This window comes from Armigeres subalbatus, chromosome 3, assembly GCF_024139115.2.
Source record: "Armigeres subalbatus isolate Guangzhou_Male chromosome 3, GZ_Asu_2, whole genome shotgun sequence".
Taxonomy (NCBI): domain Eukaryota; kingdom Metazoa; phylum Arthropoda; class Insecta; order Diptera; family Culicidae; genus Armigeres; species Armigeres subalbatus.
The window spans coordinates 360,822,728-360,845,905 of NC_085141.1; the positions used below are offsets into that span (position 1 = coordinate 360,822,728).

General features: G+C 42.4%; 1 protein-coding gene and 1 long non-coding RNA gene across 2 annotated transcripts in view; one reads left to right on the forward strand and one right to left on the reverse strand.

Moving 5' to 3' along the window:
* LOC134226251 (nephrin) overlaps positions 1-23,178 on the reverse strand; it is a 1,334,188-nt gene that overhangs the window by 967,672 nt on the left and 343,338 nt on the right. The window lies entirely within an intron of this gene.
* On the forward strand, positions 18,604-19,317 carry LOC134223399 (uncharacterized). Its single transcript, XR_009982561.1, has 3 exons — positions 18,604-18,641; positions 18,713-19,113; positions 19,193-19,317. It is a non-coding gene; the product is annotated as an uncharacterized LOC134223399 (long non-coding RNA).

Sequence of the window (23,178 nt, forward strand, 5' to 3'; positions counted from 1 at the left end):
GTGAAGCACTGGCTAGAGCGCTGCACTGGGTGATTACCAAGGTTTGGGAGGATGAGGTTCTGCCGCAGGAGTGGATGGAAGGTGTCGTGTGTCCCATCTACAAAAAGGGCGATAAGCTGGATTGTAGCTACCGCGCAATCACATTGCTGAACGCCGCCTACAAGGTACTCTCCCAAATTTTATGCCGTCGACCAATTGCAAGAGAGTTCGTGGGGCAGTACCAGGCGGGATTGATGGGTGAACGCTCTACCACAGACCAGGTGTTCGCCATACGTCAGGTATTGCAGAAATGCCGCGAATACAACGTGCCCACACATCATCTATTTATCGACTTCAAAGCCGCATATGATACAATCGATCGGGACCAGCTATGGCAGCTCATGCACGAAAACGGATTTCCGGATAAACTGATACGGTTGATCAAGGCGACGATGGATCGGGTGATGTGCGTAGTTCGAGTTTCAGGGGTATTCTCGAGTCCCTTCGAAACGCGCAGAGAGTTACGGCAAGGTGATGGTCTCTCGTGTCTGCTATTCAACATCGCTTTGAAGGGAGTAATACGAAGGGCAGGGATTGACACGAGTGGTACGATTTTCACGAAGTCCGTCCAGTTATTTGGTATCGCCGACGACATTGATATCATGGCACGTAACTTTGAGAGGATGGAGGAAGCCTACATCAGACTGAAAAGCGAAGCTAAACGGATTGGACTAGTCATCAACACGCCGAAGACGAAGTACATGATAGGAAGAGGCTCAAGAGAGGTCAATGTAAGCCATCCACCACGAGTTTATATCGGTGGTGACGAAATCGAGGTGGTTGAAGAATTCGTGTACTTGGGCTCACTAATGACCGCCGATAACGATACCAGCAGAGAAATTCGAAGACGCATAGTGGCTGGAAATCGTACGTACTTTGGACTCCGCAAGACGCTCCGATCGAATAGAGTTCGCCGCCGTACCAAACTGACTATCTACAAAACGCTTATTAGACCGGTAGTTCTTTACGGACACGAGACCTGGACGATGCTCGTGGAGGACCAACGCGCACTGGGAGTTTTCGAAAGGAAAGTGTTGCGTACCATCTATGGTAGGGTGCAGATGGCGGACGGTACGTGGAGGAGGCGAATGAACCACGAGTTGCATCACCACGAAAATCGGAAGACTGCGGTGGGCCGGGCACGTAGCCAGAATGTCGGACAGTAATCCGGTGAAAATGGTTCTCGACAACGATCCGACGGGAACAAGAAGGCGAGGTGCACAGCGGGCAAGGTGGATCGATCAGGTGGAGGACGACTTGCGGACCCTCCGCAGACAACGTGGTTGGCGAAGTGCAGCCATGAACCGAGCTGAATGGAGAAGTCTTTTATGTGCAGCACAGGCCACTCCGGCCTTAGTCTGATGATAAATAAATAAATGTCTTCAGAAGAGTTGAAGGATATTTCTTGGGCTTTCTTTTTATAAGAAAATATCAATGATCTATCCACCTTGAAGGGCGGTATGGAATTAAAAAAATTACGCAGATTTTCAAAAGCAATGGTTGTCCTCTGCAATGTTATAAAGAATGTGAATTGGAACATCTTTTCTGAAGACACAATATTGGACAAACGGTTTTGTAAAGAATTACAGCATGTTTTGTATGAATGACCCTCAAAAATAATATTTTGAGCATAACTTTTTTGATAATGATTTTAGCACTATGGTTTATTCTAGAAAGTTGTGCATAATGACAAAAAACATGTTTGTCTAGAAGACTACTTTGATCTATCTTGAAACCTGTCAAAGTTATTGAGGAATCTTTAGAAAAAATAGTAAATTTTCACATCAACACACCATGAAAAGCGGCAAGAGGCGGCAAGCCAAACAGCCACTATCTGAAAGAATATAACATTGCAGAGGACAACCATTGCTTTTGTACATCTGCGTAATTTTTTTATTTCATACCGCCCTTCAAGGTGGATAGATCATTGATATTTTCTTATCAAAAGAAAGCCCAAGAAATATCCTTCAACTCTTCTGAAGACATCATGACTCTAAAATGTAGTTTACAGGTCGTAAACTAAAAACCCAGATTAATCCACCTAGCGGTGGTGGTGCCTTTCTCGTTCGTTCAAAAGGTTTGGAAAAATCTAAAATAACTCCAATATGTGGATTGGTCTTATTTTTCATATTTGTTTTTATGCATAAAAAAAATTCTCGCCAAACGCAATTTGTTGCAAACAAATCGGATTAGCATAAGAGCAAAAAATGGCATTTTATTTTGTAGTTTTAAAATTAGTATTTTCGCCATAACTTTTGACCCAATTGTACGATCCGTCCAAGTTTCTATAGGGAACAATGGGACAAGATTCTGTGTCGAATGCAATCTGTTGCGAGCGACCTGAGAAGCACACATATTGCACATCAATCACAGTAACTTATATATGACCGGACTCAGTCACTATATGGTTACTGCAACCAGATTTGTTGAACTTGTGTTGCTTGGGGAATAGATGAAGTCTAAGTGCTAAAAAAGTGAGCTAGACTTTTTTGAACTCTTTTTCACAATAAATAGTAATTTGACCAGAACATCTAAGCCCATAGTCCGATCTGGACAATTTTTAATAAGAAAATATGAGACATTCTGCGTCGAATGAAATTTAATGCGAGCAAATCGGTTGAGGAAAAGTGTCTGAAAAATAAGTGACATTTTTTAAGCGATTTTACATATAGTCCGATAGTCCGATATGACCAATTTTCAATAGGAAACAACGGGACAGGATTCTACGTCGAATGCAACTTGTTGTGAGCAAATCGGTTGAGGATAAGTGCCCGAAAAATGAGTAACATTTTTTACACGTTTTTTTTTTCGTATGATTTTGTATTTTGGCCATAACTCTCGATCCCATAGTCCGATCTGACCAATTTCGAATAGGAAACAATGGGACAGGATTCTGCGTCGAATGCAACTTGTTGCGAGCAAATCGGTTGAGAATAAGTGCCTGAAAAATGAGTGACATTTTTTACGCGATTTTTTTGTATGAATTTGTATTTTGGCCATAACTCTCGATCCCATAGTCCGATCTGGCCAATTTCAAATAGGAAATAATGGGACAGGATTCTGCGTCGAATGCAACTTGTTGCGAGCAAATCGGTCGAGAATAGGTTCTCGAAAAATGAGTGACATTTTTTGAGTAGTTTTGCGCACACACACACACACACATACACACACACACACAGACATCACCTCAATTCGTCGAACTGAGTCGATTGGTATATAACACTATGGGTCTCCGGGCCTTCTATAAAAAGTTTGTTTTTGGAGCGATCATATAGCCTTTACCGTATACTTAGTATACGAGAAAGGCAAAACGCCCGTTTTGGGGGCTTCTGAACCAGTGTGACTGCAGAGGTCGAAAAATCCCGTTCAAAACCCACTTCGTCACACTCAACCGTGAAAACAAGAGAATCAGCAATCAATGCTTACTTTTTTATTAACGGAATATTCAGCGTAAACTTCGGCTACTACGTAAGCAGTTGGAACATCGCTTGTCTGGACTTCCATCGTCTATGACGTTCAACCGGGTGACAATTGCTACAATGTTCGTGAAATTTGCAAATGTTTTCACTAAAGAGATTTTAACCATGGAATAAATTGGCCTCAAGATACACGCCGCTTCCGGATCAAACATTCAGCATTATCAATGTTGATAAAAGGTCTCGTCAGGGCCTCTTCAAAGCTTAAATCGTCCTTCAATCCAGGGACTGATAGTTTCCCTTCTGCCTTTCTAAAAATACTTATTAAAGTATTCACTGCTATGCATCTTTCGTAGGTGTATGGAAAGCGGTATTTTCCTTCCTGCTGACGATAATGGGTCCGTCTATTGGTTAGCCACTACATGCCCATGGTACCGCCATATGGGGGGAAGATGATCATTGGGGCGATGATGATCATTTGATGTGTCAGTCAAAAGTGCCTAATTTTTTTTATGAATCGGTAGTCGGTAGATCAACCATATTATCCGTTCAAGTAATGTTACCTCTGGGTAGAAAATCCGAGTTTTTCAATTATAATCATTAAAGTATATTTCTTGGAAGAAAGAGAGAGACGCTGTTTTCGTTTCAAATATTGACCTCGTAGACTTCTTCAAGATGTAAATTCAACATTCATACAAATAACCTAGTGTAAAAATGGAAATGGTGCTAAAGAAGAGAAAATATGTAGTTGGAGCAAACGAAATAACTGCTCACACTGAGAGTCACTTCAAGTTCTCACAAATGTTTATGTTGCCGATCGCACAGATTTTTTTTTGTCTGCTGGCCGTGAAGCCAGAATTGCTTTCATTCTCTCCGCGTGTATCTATATAAATACCATCGCTGCCCCATATGAAAATCCAAAAGGGCTGAATCGTTAAATTGACGTACCGCAATACCGGTTTGTATTCATCTTGAACTACAACAAACGTGCGAATGAATTGTTTTGAATTCATTTCAGCTTCCATTCTTCGAACAAAATATCACAAGTTAGATAAAAAGGTGCTTGGTGCGGGTTCGTGGTTCAACCATTTGACGCATTGATTCACATATTGTGACTGCAACAGCTCAAATAGAAGAGTTCCAAATAATCCACAATGGTCGGGCTCCATACAAAGGGATGGCCAAAGCTACCAAAACATAATTTCGCAGATAGTTTACTTTTTTTTTGATCTCATTAAAAATTAAACTATATTTTCAGGCTCACTGATTCAAAACTAATTTGAAAATGGCTTTTATTGTTGTTAGAGGCGTCAAAGTGGCCCTAGAGAATAATGTGGGAAAAGTTGAATTCCAAAAATGCGTAAAAAATTCACATCTACACCGTATGGTATGTTCTATTTTATTACCTTTATTAATAGTCATACTAAAACCTTCCCATAGCACATTTTACATTCATAAAAAATGCTTTTGTTGTTTTTAGACACTTTATTGAAAATTGCTGAAAATTTGACTTTAAAATTTGATTTTAACAATTAGAAGAGTCTTTTGTCGCCACATGTCGCTGCTACTTTACATATACCACATTCAAAGTACCATCAGACCTTTCAGGGAGGGTCGAGAAAGTTTGCACATATTTGCACATTTCCAAGTTAGAGCTATTTGAAAAAATGTCTAATGTAGACAGCAAGCTTATTTTTCAGGGACAATGACGACCGACAGTTGATCAAAGGGTACAGAAGTTTCAACAAAACGTTATACTTCGTCACCGTCTTGTAAACCTGTTGCCTGAGAATAAGCTTGCTGTCGAAGGTAGTGCCAAGGTAGTCGGCCTCATTGGCCCATTCCACAGTCGTGCCATTGAGTTGAGGATGATTTTACAGTCCCCAAGCGGAACATGTTTAGGGGATTTAGAGTAAGCGAAGATGATGACCTGGATCTTCGCCGCGTTGATACAGATCTTCCAGCTGGTGAGGTACTCTGTCAGGGCATCCAGGCCTCGTTGGAGTTTTGCCACTAGCGCTCTGATCACTCTACCGCTGAAGACGATGGAGGTGTCATCTGCGAACAGAGACACCAACCCGCCTGAACAGGTTGAAAAGCAGGGGCCCGAGGATACTGCCCTGGGGGACACCTGCGACGATGTTGTGAGTATTGGAAATCGCTCCGCTGATTGAAACCCGGAATGTCCTTGCCGACAGGTAATTGTTGATGATTTTCACCAGGTAGCTGGGAAGATTGTAGCGTTGTAGTTTGTACACCAGGCCATCATGCCATGCATTATCAAATGCCTTCTCGACATCGAGTAAAGCCATGGTGGATGTTTTTGAGAGAAACTTGTTCCGTCTGAGGACGTTGGTAACTCGAGTCAGTTGGTGTACAGTTGACCGACCGCGTCGGAAACCAAACTGGACCTCGAGCAAGATGAGATTTTCGGCAGACTCAAGTAATCGGTGATGAATAGCTTTTTCGAATAGCTTGGATAATCCTGAGAGAAGGCTGATGAGACGATAACTCCCAGGCTTCCGGATGGGGATGACTTTCACAGACTTCCCAGGACGATAGGAAGTAGCTTAGCCGGAGACACTGATTAAAGATCAGCGAGAGGTGCTCAAAGAACGGAACACTCATGTGTTTGAGCTCGAGATTCTGCCTTTCGTCTTCGTTTTGTCTTAAATCTCACCACTGACTGATGTTCCACCAAATCACCATTAAACATATTTCTTCACAAGAAGTTTTTGATATTTTGGAAAAAAAAATATAAATGTGCTCCTTATCTCGATACCTCCCTAACTCGATGGTCCCTTCAATATCGAGTAAGGAAGAGTTCACTGTGGCGGAATGTGATGAATTGATGAGGTCTAATTGCAATTCGACCAATTTTTTGATCGACAGGTTACCAAAAATTTAAACGATATATGAATTTCTCTGCCGAGAGCTATATATGCATAAAGCTTAATTATTATCAAGATTTACTTTCCCCGCCTACCGATCTTTGCTCTGATGCCTGAACGTTCGCAGAACTGCGAGCTTTATTTAAATGGAACAACACAAATAATATTCAATGATTCATGATCAAACACACACACAAAGAATCTCACAGCAGCATTCCCTTGAATCGTATCCCAGGACAGCATGCTTCATTTGACCGCCTGAGAATAACCACAGTCTGTGCTCCGATATTGTTCTGCAGGAGCGTTCAATCGTTCCAGGTATTTCCTACTGTGCTAGGGCGAAAGAAAATATTTAAATTAATTATCTCGGAATCTGCTCCGGACCAGTTCTGAGAGAGGTGGCCGCACCATCATCAATCGTCGTAAATCCTGATCCCTCCACGCAGATAGTAGGTACATAGGTGGGGTAGGTACAGCTAGGAGGAGCATTCGCATCACTGCCGGCCATCAAATCCCAAGCAGCCCTGTGACCGTCATCATTTCCCGTCAAATCGGTCATAAATCCGGACTCTCCGCCGGTCGACCGACGACGACGGCAACGACCCTGATGGTCATAAAGCCACTCATCGCGCCCGACCGCCCGTCCTGTTATTAAGGGGAATGACTAACTGCGCTAGACCGCTAGGAGTCGGGCGGGGCACAACTGCTGGACCCGGGATTTTACCCCAAGCCATAAGCCAAATTGAATCCAATTTAATAAATGCCGCAAAATGGCCTTGCTTCTCCATTATTGCTTACAGTAGTACTGACTGTGTGGCAATGAGATGAGTTTGGGAGGTTCTATTGGGTAGCGCATCGTCCCGGCCAGGACCGGACTAACAGTAGGGCCATCATCAGCGTGAGCCGAACAATACAGAGCGAATAGTGAGCCGAGTGCTTCGAGTGATGGTCCTAAATTAGTCATTACATTGGGCCTCTCTTTCCATTCCAGCAGGAATTTATGCTGGGATTCAAAGGGATTTCCTGTTCAAGAGTTACGTATTCGAGGAATGAATTCAACACCAGCCATGGAGGTTCTAGCGAATATTTTACAAAGCATGTGCCGGATTGAATGCGAGTTGAATGTCCAAATGTGTCCATTTAACATCCATGTATAAAAAAAGTTTAACGCACTCACTGCAAAACAATTTGCATGGCAATTGATTTCAACTGAGTTCATCGATTTACTATGTGTATTTGGAAGATACGCAATTGGTAAATCCATCATAATTGAGAAATATTGATGTTACGAATCTTCTGATCATCTTAATGATCAGTGTCAATGCGTACACGAAAATTATTTGGGAAAAAAAATCTCGTTCTGATTAAATTCCATTTGAACAAATGTCGCACGAAATTAATATTGTCCCCGTATCAATTTTCTTGAGTGTGAGCATTATTCCGCATATCCACCCAAATAAATACCCCGGCCCCGAAATAGCTGAGCTACCCTCCATCTCCAGTCAGTCAGTCAACATTGTGTCACGGTAGGTTTAACAAACGGAAGGTTGGGCAAAAATAGAAACCATATTCGCACAAGTGCCAACGGGTTGATCCGCCGACCCGTCAAAAGTGATTGCGTTGTAGTACCTACCGGAAGAGGATGGTGAAACGGTTGACAAAGCCCTAAGAGCTTGTTATTTTTTACAATTTCGAATCAGACTGTATGTCCCGTCTCCTCTGGGTCATAAAACGGGTACTTAGCATTTCCCATGAGCGGACATATTCTACGGGCAAGCGTAGACACTTGAGACTGAACACATGACCGAACATGGCACATGTTCGCCGGGCCAGGGGGATGATACCGATTCATTTATCTAATTTATTTGCCTATGAGTGTATGAGTGGGAAGGTGGGTCAAACAAAGTGGAAAACGGTATCCATTTGGCAAATGGGTATCTTTTCTCCGGCAGCGACTGTTTCTCGTAATAAACCCAAATTGACTGAGTCTTTCTTGGTTCCGGTCTACCGCGTTGTTAGTACAGGAAATGGTATGTTCTATTGTTAAGTGGACGTTTTCCATATATAATATTGATTAATTGAGTACTTTTGTTCTGTAATATTTAAATAGTTAGAAAATTTTCAAAACTGTCGTTAGATAAAGAGTTAATGATTCACTATGTTTAGAATAATTTCACTGAAATTTTGTTTTTCCGTGAAAAAAAAATTAACATTTAATTGAGGGACATATCTATTTCATCCACTACAGTATACACGTATGGCAAAAATGCAAATAGCTATACAGAAAGAAAACCACCTTCGGGCCAGAATCCTTTCTCCTCGGAAAAGTCATCGCCCGCTCCGGTTGAGCAGTGGATGCGGTAAAAAATAGAACTCTGACATTATCATGATTGAAATTGAGCCTTTTTCGCATCCTATCATGCGTGTGCATCGCGCTGTCGCTGTCGTTGTCCTTGTCGCATGGTAGGAAATGGATTGCTCTCCTGCCAGCATCATCGCGTAGTGCTGGCGGGTTGCCTCCGGACGAGCGAGGAAAGTATTGTGATGATTTATGGCGAAATAACAATACTCTCGGAGTGGCGTTTGGTACATTGATGTGAACGTGCACGGTAGCGGCTATTTCACATGAAATCGTTTTAAATTCGGAATGTTGTTTAAATGTTCCGAAATTATTTGAAGTAGAAGTAGGTTTATAAATGTAGGAAACCAATAATTGAATTTTCCTAATAAATGCATAGAATAACCGTCCACATATTGACAAAGGCCAATGTGACTGAATGAGCAGAACCTTTTGACTTAAGTTGTTGAAAAAAGATACATTTTTGGCGAGAAAGCCGTTATGATAATATGATAGAAGTGGTTAGCTCAATGAGGTGAATTGGTTGTAAGCACACAAACGTTCTTTATGTGGGGATTACAAAAAATGTGTTAGGACCAGGGGTTGAATCCTAAAGAGAATGAACAAGTCTCTCACTTATCATCTCTGTATACATATACGATATGTAGCATACCGCGAGAGACTTTCTTCGCAAGCTGTCATGATAGAGAGCTGATTCGGGAGGCTATACCCCATGATAAATTTCTTTTAAAAAGCTCCAAATGCGGGGAGCACTGGCTCTGATGATGCATTTCAACTTGTTCTACACGGCTGTGCAGTAACCAACACGAAATGAGCAAAAACAAAGCAAGAATCACCATTTTTCTGTGGGGGCTGCCTATCTGATTCTGTTTTTTTCGCACTTGTATACAAGTTTGATAAATTTGTCATCATGGCTTGTTATGATTCGGAACAATTTTTGCCTCTCTTTATCGTTGTTCGTTATCTATTGAGAGCGATTTCTGCAAACCCTGGTTAGGACTAATATTTTGTATAATGAAAGGCTGTTGGGGCATATAGGCCTTCAAGGCCTAAAAAACTTTAAGGCGTTTAATATTTAGTTAAATAATATTGCAAATTTTGCACCGTCTTAGACTCCCGCTCAAAAAATATTGTCCCACCGAATATGATCCCACCAGTTTCTCCATATCTGGATGTAGTCTCAACTGCACGAAAGGCGGTATCCATTTGGCGTAGAAAGTTTAATGAAACCATGGAAACTATGTCATATGTTTGTGTCAATTCGGAACCAACATTTTTTCACAGAAAAGCTCTTTACTCGAACTTATTTTGGCTGATTTTCCAGACAGCGTCATCAAACAGGACCAAATACCAATGCCAGGAATTTCCAACCATGATATTATCTTCTGTTCCATACGTTTATCTGACTTAAAAAATGATAGCTTAACCTTCCTAGTGCATTGGGGTCTATTTTGGCCCAGAGATTTATTTATTTATTTATTTAATGTTTAGCCTCTATCTGACGTATGCCTTAATAAAGGTGGTGGGGAAAAGCCTTTTTAAGTTAGCCAACATCACAATTACCAGTCTCAAAATGGCGCAAAAACCCTGCATCTTTCCATAATACAATTTAAACATAATTACACTTAATTTAAGACAGATTAAAAATACTACAAAATACATTTACCCCTTACATAGGGAGCCCCACACACGCTCCGACATGTTGTACAACTTTGACTCCACCCCCAAGTTTGTGCGACCAATTCAGTTAGTACAACCGTCTGACGAACAGTTGGTACAACCAAAACTCCAACAAAAGTAATACACTGGATTTTGTTTTTACACGATTTACATTTTCTCAATTTTCCACTCATCCTAAATGTTTAACGTATATTAATTGTCATGTGATTTTTCTTTGATTTATTCTGGATTTTTTAAAACATGTTGCGAAGAGATTGGTGGCAAATTGAAGTCACACGATCAAAAATACGAGCGAAAAAAAATCGCGTAAAAACAAAATCCTGTGTATTTAGTAATTTTCTTTCTGTATATGCTGATGTGTTCGGTGCTTTTTCACGAATACTGAATTGGATGAATTGAATTGGAATGGAATTGGATTGGAGTGCAATTAGATTGGAATTGAATTGGAATGGGATTAAAATTAGATTGGCTGTGGATTGAATTGAATTTTATTGGAACGTGAATGGCATGTTATTGAATTTTTAGTGATGATGGATTGGAATGCGATTGAAATCTGTTTAGAGTTGGAATTGTATTTGATTATGAAGTGGATTTGAATTGTATTGGAATCGGATTTTCACAGTCCATACAGGAATTGCTCCGGATGCTGCTCCCGGAATTTCTCCGTAAGTTTTTTTTTCTGTAATTCCTCCGGAAGTTTATTCTGGAATTCCTCCAGCAGTTCCTTCTGGAATTTGTCTGGAAGTTCCTACAGGAATTTCTCGGGAAGTTCCTTCCGAAAGCTCTTCGCGGAATTCCTCCCAGAATTTCTCCGGAACTTCTTCCTGAATTCCTTCGGAAACTCCTCCCAGAATTCCTCCGGAAGTTTCTCCAGAAAATATAATTGGATTGTTCCAAGTTCAAGTTCCTCCAAAAATTCCTCCGGAAGTTTCTCCTGGAATTCCTCCAGAAATTCTATCCGCAATTCCTCCGGAAGCTCCTCCCTGAATTCCTCCATAAGTTCTTCCTGTAATTCCTCCGGAAGTTCTTCCCGGAATTCTTCTGGAAGTGCCTCCCGGGATTCTACCGAAGTTCGAAGTTCAAGTTTCTCCCAGAATTCCTCCGAAAGTTCTTCCCGGAATTTCTCCGTAAGTTCTTGCCGGAATTCCTCCAGGGAGTTGTTCCCGGAATTCCACCGGAAGTTCCTCCAAGAATTGCTCCGGAAGCTCCACCCGGAATTCAACCGGAAGTTCTTCCTGGAATTCCTGGGGAAGTTTCTCCCGGAATGCCTCAGGAACTTCCTCACGGAATTCCAACTGAAGTTTCTTCCTGAATTCTTCCAAAGTTCCAAGTTCATTTTTCCGGAAATTCTCCGGAAATTCCTCCAGAAAATCCTCCAGAAATTCCTTCAGGAACTTCTCAGAAGGTTCCTCCTGGAATTCCTCAGGAAGCTTCTCCAGCAATTGCTCCGGAAGTTCAACCCGGAATTGAACCGGAAGTCCCTCCAGATAATCCTTCCGGAACTCCTTCGGATGTTCCTCCCGGAGTTCCTCCAGAAATTCCCAAGAAAACAAGTATGGAAATTCCTTCAGGAAGTCTTCCTGAAGTTCTTCCAGGAATTCCTCCGGAAGTTCCCTCACGGGTTTCTCCAGAAGTTCCCTCTGGAATTCCGAAATTCCTCCAGGAATTCCTCAGGTAGTTTCTCCTGGATTTCCTCCAGAAGTTCCTCCAGGAATTCCTCCGCAAGCTTCTCCAGCAATTCCTCCAGAAGTTCCTCCAGGAACTCCTCCGGAAATTCCAAAAAAGGTTACCCATGGTGGTGGCCACTCCAGGTATTAGGTCAATAAATATTCGTAAAATGTCCGAAATATCCCTAAAAGGTGCCAAATAACGAAACTAGACCATTATTGTCTAAACCCTTACTTATGGACTCGTGGTCCATACACATAGACTTGAGTGACCACTGAAGATCCTCTTAAAGTTTCTTTGAATTGGTCGATACATGACACGATGGTGCACAATATTTTGTATACTGTTTGTTATTATAATCATTGATCATCTCTTTTTAATTATCGTGATGCTGCCTGCGGTGGCTCGTACCCGTTCCATCAGAGAGCGATACAATGTAGCAAGAGCAGAAGAGAATCAGGCTGCGAAATGGTGAGTTGACGACATCTAGGAAGGAGCCACTAGAGATGTCGCAAATTAATCGATTACTTCGATTAATCGATTCATCGTTGTGATAATCGATTAATTTTGAATCGATTATTACCCAACGATTAATCGATTCAATAATCGAGATGAATCGTGAGTAATCGATTAGTTACTAATCGATTAATCAGAATTTTACGACATCATAAGGATGTCGAAAATTAATTGATTATTTCGATTAATCGATTCATCGTTGTGATAATCGATTAATTTTAAATCGATTACTATACAATGATTAATCGATTCAATAATCGACAAGAATCAAGAGTAATCGATTTGTAACTAATCGATTAATCGGTATTTTACGACATCTCTAGGAGCGACCTACACAGCTCTGGTCCTCACAAGTTCCAATCTCACGCTTCCACGGGTCTTCCGATGACAATTGACCGCCAGCTAAGGGTTGCGTACTTAGCTGGTAGAGTAGCCTGGGCACTGTTGTCCTTCTGACATCAGCTAGAGTGAGTGGGTGCGACCAAAGGGACCATCGTCCCTAACCCCTAATCCCAAGGCGTTAAGCGACCCGTGCCGAGGGGATGCATGGCCAGGGGGTGAAATAATGAGCTAGGCCTTTAACGGAGCCTGTGGGGTACCTGGGCACCCTCCACAGTAATTGTCCCTTACCGCGTCATGCTGGGCTCTGGCGTGGTGGACCTCTTTTCCCGAGCAACTCGTGGGACCAAAATGGAAAACCAAGTCAATTCTTCAATTAGTGGTAGTAGTGTAGGCAACAACCCCTTCGCAAGAGGTGGGTTGTTCAGGTCTCCGCCTAGGAGGCCAGAGGCAATAGTCGCCAGCTCAGTGCGCAACGCCAGCGTGGGTCACTTAACCATCTCCCAGACTCCGCCGATAGAGGTTATAGACGGCCCATGGTTTGTGACGGCGATGAACCGCAAACGCGATGGGCTTTCGGCCTTCGAGATGGCGACGGAACAGCTGGACGCCATCATCGACTTTGCGTCATCGAAGCATAATATCAGTAAGGAACTCAAGAGGGCTTGCTTGCTGAAACTTCGAAAGTCGATGCTGGACGCCAAGCTGGAGTGGGCGGTCGGGACGGCCAAGTGTAAACCCGTGAAATCCGTGGAGTCGAGGTCTACCCAGACTGAGAACCAAGGATTCGCGGACTCGGGCAAGGTCGAATCGACCGAGGGCGTGCCAGCAAAGACGGTGGTGTCAAAGTCTACCCAGACTGAGGGTCAAGTATTTGCGCCACGTTGGGGGTGACTGCTCCAACGGAGCAGACACAAAAATGGGGGAGACAGTCTGCAGGGGATGAGCTCCCTGGGGGCCGCTCCAAAAGGCGGAGGATTACTACCCCGAACAAGGGTAGTGGGGCTGGGAAGCTGAACCCCGGCCAGGTACCTCCAAAACCGGGGAAGGAAGGACCTGGAAAGGTCCGTCCACTCAGGAAAGACGGTGGTAAGGGGTTACGGCAGGCTGAGAGTTCTCAGCCGCACCAGACCAGGGAAATAGAGGGGGATGACGCCTCCTGGACCCTGGTCAAGAACAAGAGGAAACCGAAGACGTCAAGGGCTGAAAAGAAGGCCCAGGCGAATGAGGGTAGCAAGAAGTCTAGGGTAGGCGCCAATCGCTCCAGGGGCGATGCCCTAGTCATCAAAACGGACGAGGCTAAGTACTTGGACGTCTTGAAGGCGATGAGGAGTGACGTCAAGCTCGGTGAACTCGGCGCCGACGTACGTCGAATAAGACGTACCCGGATGGGCGAGATGATCCTCCAGCTGAAGCGGGGCGTCTCGCAAAAGGGCGCCGCCTACAAGAAGTTGGCGGAGGAAGTCATTGGCGAGACGGTCAAGGTGAGAGCACTCACGACGGAGGTGAATCTAAGGGTTAAAGACCTGGACGAGATCACCGAAGTCGAAGAGCTCGTCACGGCACTGCGGCGACAGTGTGAAGTGGAGACGCCCACCGCAGCCGTTCGGCTACAGAAAGGTCCGGCAGGCACACAGGTAGCATTAGTTCGGCTATCTGCAGCGGATGCCTCCAAGGTAGTCAAGTTAGGGAGCGTCAAGGTGGGATGGTCGGTGTGCCCTGTGGGCATATACGAGCAATCCGAAGTTTTCTTCAAGTGCCTGGAACCGGGGCACAAGCAATGGGACTGTAAAGACCCTGATAGAAGCAATCTCTGCCGACGCTGCGGATTGGAGGGACATAAGACACAATGCTGCACGAACCCTCCCAACTGTTTGATTTGTTCCAGCAAAGCTGTGAACAGCAAGCACCTTATGAGGGGTTCGAAGTGCCCGGCGTTTAAGCGTGCTGCAAACTCAAAGTGCAGGTAACGCAGCTGGCTTGCTCGGCCTTGCCCGAGTGTTTGGTGTGTGCAGGTTTATAGGAAACGGCGGAACACGAGTTGTTCGTGTGCCCAAGTTTTCGCGCAATGCGTGACCACATGCATGCCACTGGACATTACTCCAGACAACCTAGTTCAGAGGATGTGTAAAGATGAAGTTGGCTGGAACGCCGTTTTATCGGCTATCGTCCAAATCGTCTCGTTACACAGTTACACAGAAGTTGGCGCGTGGTGCAAGGTGGTCCAAGGTGGTCCAAGGGATCGGAGTCGGCTTCATGGGTCATACCTGTGGTCAAACTCGATCCTTTTATCGAACAAGTGGCCGCGCGAAGAACAACATGGCATCATCGCTTTCGCGGCGTCGGTCAACCGGGCGGGTTCTGAGCCCGAGGACGGAAAAGGGGTCCTCGTCAAGGCTGGGGCAGGCGTAGGCACGGCGCCGGCAAATCCCTCTGTGTATTGGCGAATAGACCCTATCGCAGAGTGGTCAATTTGGGGTGCACGCGGCATCATCATTGTTGATACCAGTCATGCAGAGGGAAGCGGGCGCGAAGTCGACTTTTCCCATTTTCCGAGGACATAGGGCGTGGTAAGGCCACCTGGAATGCCGGCAATGCGCTGGCACGATACCATTGTGTTCTTCTAAAAAAGCGAGTTACGATGTTCTATGCTGCAAGGACACGCAGCTAACCTCGAGGGTGTGTACTTTGAAGAATGGAACAACTTCACAACAAAGAAGATGATGAATACAAAATGGAAGGAATATTTAATTTTCGTTCGCTTCATGCGCGAACAAAGACTATAGTGGCAGCCAGGTAGAAGAAGCACTTCGAAGATTTGTTGAGCGGTGAGAATGAAGGTGTATTAAGGAGCAGGGTGAAGATAGTCGGCGAGGGTCAAGTTGTGGAACCACCAACGCTGGACGAGGCAAAGAAGGCTCTAAACGAGTTGAAAAACAGTAAAGCTGCTGGAAAGGACGAGATCCCGGTCGAGCTTCTGAAACACGGAAGTGAGCAGCTGCATCAATCAATCCACCACATTACCCAGAAAATATAGGAGAATGAAGAACTGCCTGCCGGTTGGTTGGATGGCCTCATATGTTCAAACTATATAAAAGGGCACAGATTATAGTGTGCCAATTACAGAGGGATCACCCTTCTGAACTCGGCGTACAAAATCCTGTCACGTATCCTGTTTAACAGACTGAGACCGCTTAAAGAGTCCTTCGTCGGCGAATACCAGGCAGGTTTTCGTGAGGGTCGATCAACGACGGATCAGATGTTTAACTTGCGAATGATCCTTGATGAATTTCGGAAGTACAACTTGCAGACTCACCATCTGTTGATTGATTTCATAGCAGCGTACGATTCAGTGTAAATAAATCAGCTATGGCAAATAATGTCCGAACATGGTTCTCCAGCGAAACTGATTAGACTGATACGTGCAACGCTGGATGGCTCAAAATCAAGTATTCGGATTACAGACGAAGTGTTACACTAGTTTGTGACTTTAGACGGATTGAAGCAGGGTGATGCACTTTCGAAATCATTGTTTAACATTGAAGAATTTGTTTACCTTGGAACGCTTGTGACATGTGACAATGACGTTTCCCGTGAAGTGGAAAGACGTATTGCTGCTGAGAATAGGGCCTTTTACGGATTACGGTCCCGCAACATGCAAACGAAAACGAAATTTGCTCTATACAAAACTCTGATTCTACCAGTGGCCCTTTATGGACATTAAGCATGGACGTTAAAAAAGGCTGACCGGAGAGCTTTCGGGGTTTTCGAGCGAAAAGTGCTGCGTACAATACTCGGATGGAAACTAGAAAATGGTGTGTGGCGCAGACGCATGAATCATGAGCTGTATCAAGTATACAAAGAAGAAAATATTGTGAATCGTATAAGATATGGCAGACTTCAGTGGGCTGGTCAGTTAGTGTGAATGTCGGAAGAAAGAATAGGGAAAACAATATTCAACAGAGAACCAGATAGGGGCCAGCGACTTCGTGGAAGGTCACGAACACGCTGGCTGCACGCGGTGGAATCGGACCTGGGGACCCTGAACGTTCGGGGAAACTGGAGGAACATCGCCCAAGACCGACGATTATAACATAAATATTTTTTTGGTTTTGAAAAAAAACATTGCTTTTTATGCCAGTTAGATATTGACGACACATTTTTTTTTTCGGAACGGCACCATACATAGAATCTTAATTTTTTGGTGGAATACTTCCTATTTTTTGTCTGTCGGTAATCCCTTTCGTATGTTTTCCTCTCATTGTTGTTTCCCAAGAAAATGTTTGTTTGCCTGTTACAGATGTAAAACGTCGCCAAGAATGTCAACTATATTAACATCAGCATCGTAATTGCTTAAGCTTAAGCAGTGAATACAATAATACAGTAGGAAGAGAAAGAAATTAAGGCTAATAATAAGGAGTGATTCAAATGTGATGTCCACTACTTTTTGAGATTTCAAAACCCCCCTTCCCCCCTCTGTCACGCTATTCTGTATACTTAGTATATGTAGTGTCACAAAATCTTAGAGCACCTCCTTTCCCCTCTCAAACCTGAGACATCATTGTTGAATGACCCCTTATCAAAAAATGTGCTATTGATTTGATCTCGGCTCCATAACGCTTCACGGAAATGGAACCTTTCAAAATAAACGAAAGATTAAAAAAACTTCCCACAAACGTTGGAATCCCGGGAGTTTTTTTATCCATCATGGGCACAGTTGTATTTTCTACGACGACGTACATAAGTACATGAAAAAGTTTCATCTATTTTATGCACCCACTAAAAAGCAAAATAACAAAATTATCTATTTATTTTTAGATTCGTTCTACTCATTTGAAAGACAGCATCTGTAGTTTTTTTATATAGAGTTAAAAATGAAGGATAAAACCAATTTTTCTTCTTTTCAAGTCGTGTTCTTATATTTACTTTCGAATAATTTCCTACAGTGGTCCAGAATAGTCGACTAAAATCACACTGAAAAAGTGATGAAACTAGAATAGCTAGGAATAGAACCCTCGATATTTAGGTTATGAGAAACCAGCATAAATATATTTTCCGATTAATCCCGAGCAGCACACATGTTGCATAAAAGTTTCTGTGACCCATATGCAACTAAATTTAGTAACAATTGAGTTGCTCCAACCAAATCGGTCTGGATTGTGCTTCTAGGGATGTTTACATCGAAAATCGTAATAATAATATGCAACTAGTTGACTTCTGAGTTGTTTGGTGGTAAACGCCACGTAGCACCGCGCCCATATATAGATCGAGAATTGATGTTTGAGGAATTTATAAAAATAAAAGTAAAGCATTCGGCCACCCTGCTACGCGATGGTGTAGCTCGCAGCTATTGAACAGAAGGCTGTGTTGTCGCTACATTCACGAAACATACGTCGGACCTGTATGGAAAGAGAGCCGGGATCGATTTATCAATATGTCGGTAGGTTTTGCTGAACTTGCATTATTCCGGTGACAAGAAAATTTTTGGATCGTGTGAAAGATGGTTTTCGTCGTCATAGCCGCTTGCACGTGCGGAAAGAATTCATACAGTTCGCCAGTCCGGATTTCCATGTCCGTGGAAGTTTATCAAAAAAATATGATTTCCATTCGCAATTTAGAACTTTCTATCCCAGCAGTGTGGTGATACGTCACCACAGTAAAGTATTTAAAAAAACGCTGATTGGTTCAAACTTCGTGAGATGGTAATTTACAAGATAATCGAATACTCAACTGGTAAAATTAGAATATATAAAACAGATTTTCAGAAAAATCTAAACAAGACTAATTTCAAATCTAACACACAGATCTTTCGCAAATTACCACATGGTCGTGTTGTTAAGATCCCACAAAGGCGAAAACTTTGCCGGGGGAGATTGGACCATTTGTTTGTCCAACATGTACCTCAAGTTCCACCAAGGTCTTACCCAAGCAACAGTAACAAACTCTAACCATCCAACCAATTCCGGAGAGAATACCTTCGGTGCGATAGAACAAGCAACTTTCTCATTACCAGCAATTGTTTGTTTTCCGTTGCCGCCCACGACTGCCGTTACGGGCATTTAACAGCCAGTGTGCCAGGTCCCATCCATTGCGAAGCACCCGGCGACGATCGAATGACAAACCGAGCTACAGACTTTGTTTTACCACCACCGACCGACCGACCGACCGGTACGCAATAAGTGCTCGAACGGCACCTTGCCGGGTGGTGGGTAGTGTTGGAAACTTTTTACTTTGGATTGCATATTATGTCGCTTTTTTTAATTAGCGTCTCTTCTTGATTACAGCGGCCGCCGCTGGAACCAAGATCTGAGGATAATACCGACACGGTAACTAGAAGACGACAACCGACGGATGGTCTGTTATGCTCATAATTGACCTACTGGGGAATGAAGTTAGCAAACAGTAAGGGGGACTGGATATCCGCTGATGTTTGGAAAAACTATCAGGAATGTTAAATAAAAATCAATTGTATCGACGAAAAATTCTCTTAAACTTTATTATTAGCTTCTCTGGAATTCGCTATTTTTGTCAGCCGGTTCAAAGAACACGACAAAACTTTTGGACAAAGATTCTTTATGTGAAATTTGGCGTATTTTTTTTTTCAAAAAATATTTCTTATCAGAGCAGACTCGATTATCCGCATGCTCAATTAATCGGAGTCATATTTTTACCCATCATACAAAGATGGGCTAGTACGCTGCTGAAAAGTGCTGTGCAAATAGATAGGACACGGGATAGTCACGGAATGATTCCGCTACTGAAATTTCGTGAGCAGTACGGAGCTGACAAGTAGAGAGTATTTCGTAACGCCAATAACGTCATTTGCGAGGTTTCGGCTTTTCTGAAATTTTTTTAGAACAACTGTTTGAGATCTGTCCTAACGTTTCGGTAAGTTTTTGTTGCCTTCATCAGAGCAACTGAGAGGAATAGTTTATTTTTTGTATAACATGTGCGGCACTTACAAATCATTAATGTGGTTCTATGTATAACCTCTTTGCAAAGGATATTGTCTTTCTAAATGTTGGCAGATAATTCATGTGCTAATAATGATACATGATTAGATAGTGTCGATACAGATAATTGGGATATTGACTTACATATGTTTCGTAAATTGAAATTTATAATATTTATATTATTTATATAAAGTGGTCAAGGGCCAATCCAAGGTTTCAGAAAATGACACAATACTAGAAGAGTGTCCGCGTCCGATGGTTCCAGTTTTATCAAAATCGGATTATTCTACGCCAAGTTATGCTGATTTGAATTTCGACAAAATTTTGCCTATCTCAACCTTTTTGTCTAACCCCTGTATAAACCACAATGTCACCCAAGTAGCACACATGTTCCAAGTCGGTTGCCGTTACTGATATTCGACCGAATTTGGTCACAATCACGTTCCTGTAACCAGATTCGATAGAAATTTGCTACCTGGGTCATACTCAGAATGTCGGTCAATTACCCGGTGAAAATGGTTCTCGATAGCAATCCGACAGGAAAAAGAAAACGAGATGCACAGCGAGCAAGGTGGAATAAATCCGTGGAAGACGATTTGTGGAGATGAATGGAGACGGATGCTATGCACTTACTGCAGTGCAGAGGCCACTCTGGCCTTAGTTTGAATAAATCAAATAAAATAATTTCCGTTCTAATAATGTCATCGCAAATGGTGCTATTCGATGTTATTGTGGATAACTTGGTTGCTCATTCCGAAAAATTTCCCAAGGAAATTCCGAACAATTTCCCATGATGAGTAAAAAAAAATATCAGTACAAATTTTGAACAACTTCTTGTGGAAAGGCTAAAGAATTTAATATGGAAATTTTATTAAATTTCCTGTGGAAATTCTCAAGGATTTCCCATAAAAATAAAAAAAAAATCTGACTGGAAAGGGCAGTTTGGTCGAAGGCACAAAGCCCAAAGTTGTTCAGCCGAACATGTCATTTGGCCGAACAAATCATTAGACGGAACTCGTCTCATCGAAAATCATTTGGGTGAAATTGCCAAATGGCGAATAATGTCGTTCGACAGAGAAGGTCATTTGGCCGACAAAGTAGTCTGGTGTATGCCGTTTAGACGAAAAGGTCGTTTTGCAAAAAGGACCATCTGACCGAAAATGTTATTTGACCGAAATGATTATACGGCCAAAAGTGTTGTTTGGCCGAACTGCTCATATTGTCGAAAAATTTGTTTGGAAGAATAGGATTTTGGAAATTTTGCGTCGGGATTCTGGAAGAATCCAAACATTATTTTGGAAAAAAAACCCGACAGGCATTTGGAAAAATCCTGGCAGAAGGATTTTGTTAAAATCCCGACAGGGGTTTAGGAAATGCCTGACAGGATTTTTGAAAAATCCCAGCAGGATTTCAAAAAATATACGACAGGATTTTGGTGACACCACGACTAGATTTTGGAAAAACCATTTCGGATTTCGGAAAAATCACGTCAGTTTTTTGGATATTTCGTGTCAGGATACTGAAAGAATTTCGACGCAATTTTGAAAACATTCTGACATAATTTAAAAGAATTTTGGAAAAAATCCTGACAGGAGTTTGGAAAATTCCGGACCAGATTTTGGAACAATTTCGACAAATTTAAAAATAATTCCGTTAGGATTTTAAAAAATTCCAATAGGATTATAAAAAAATCGACAATATTTTAGGAGAAATCCTGACAGGGTTTTGGAAAAATTACGACAAGATTCTTATATAAACCGGAAAGAATTAAGTATGCAAAGACCCGGACAGAATTTTGAAAAAATCCTGACAGGATTTTGGAAAATGCACGACAGGATTTGGGAAACAAAAATAAGACAAGATTGTGGTTTGAATTTCCTGAATATATTTTGGAAAAATCCCAAAAGAATTTTGGAAAAATCCTGACAGGAGTTTGAAAAAATTCCTCCTGAAGTTTGGAAAATTCCCGACAGGGTTTTGGAAAAATCTCGCAGGATTGTGTGGAAATCCGGACAGGATATTGCAAAGATCTCGACAGGATTTTGGAAAAATCCCAACAAGATTTTGGAAATATCCCATAAGGATTTTGACAGAATCCCGACAGAATTTTGGGAAAATCCCGGCAGGAAATATCTAAATAGGATTAGAAAAAATCCAGAAAAGATCTTGGAGATAATTAAGTCATGATTTTGGAAAAATTCCTCCAGACATTTTTGGAAAAAGCTCGCCTGGATTTTGAAAAAAAATCAACAGGATTTTGGGAAATCCTGACAGTATTTTGTAAAAATTATGGCTGCATTTTGAAAATATTATTAAAAATTGTAAGTGGATTTATTAAAAATCTCATCCCGACATGAAGTTGGAAAATCTTGACCAGGAGCATGAGCGAGCACGAGGTACTCCGTGATTGACTAGAGCTTGCGAAATTGTACAGAGAACACAATAAATGGGGCTTGGGATTAGCTACCCATTCTCAATGTACACGTCTCAGGAGCTCAAATATTTAAAGACGTGGCACCGGCCACGTCCTTACGGTCATATAGAAAGGGAAGGATTGTTAGTCCGACTCTCGTTGCTACTAGAGACCGAGTATACCTCTGCATCTCCACGATTGTCTTAGGATTAGTTACAAAGGACGATTTATCTGGATTCACTTCGGTAAACGATGCGATCTATGGGATGGGATAAAACACTAATTAATTACTTTTGCTGTCTCGCGACGAGAAAAAAAACACACTCGATGGCATATGAAAACTGGGGAGGATCGCGCTTTGTACGACTGAAACGACGCGCAATACTAACACACAATCATCCAAACACCAACTCATTACCTTCGCTATCACGCGATGAGAAAAACAAGTTATATTATGCACATCCGGTGACATATGCAAATTGGGAAGAATCGCGTTTTGGGCGACCGAATCGACGTACAGCACTCAGTTCTTACATGCCCGATAACTACTGCAAGCTATAGAAGAGCGCACTTGTCTCGACCGGATCAAAGCACAATACAAGCGCGTTATCCGCCGAATATTAAAAAGATATTTTTTTTCTCCGGCTCGGGACGAATAACACACGCACTGCACTTACTTTCCTGGTGGCTACTCTTAAGTTGGAAAATCTTGACTGGGATTAGGAAAAATCCAAACAAGATTTTGAGGAACTTTCAATAAACTTTGGAAAAATCTTAACCAAATTTGGAAAAATCTGACCGGATTTTGGAAACATTTCGATCAGGTTTAGGAAGAATCTACACAGGATCTATATACATAAAAATGAATTTCTGTCTGTCTGACCTTTATAGACTCGGAAACTAC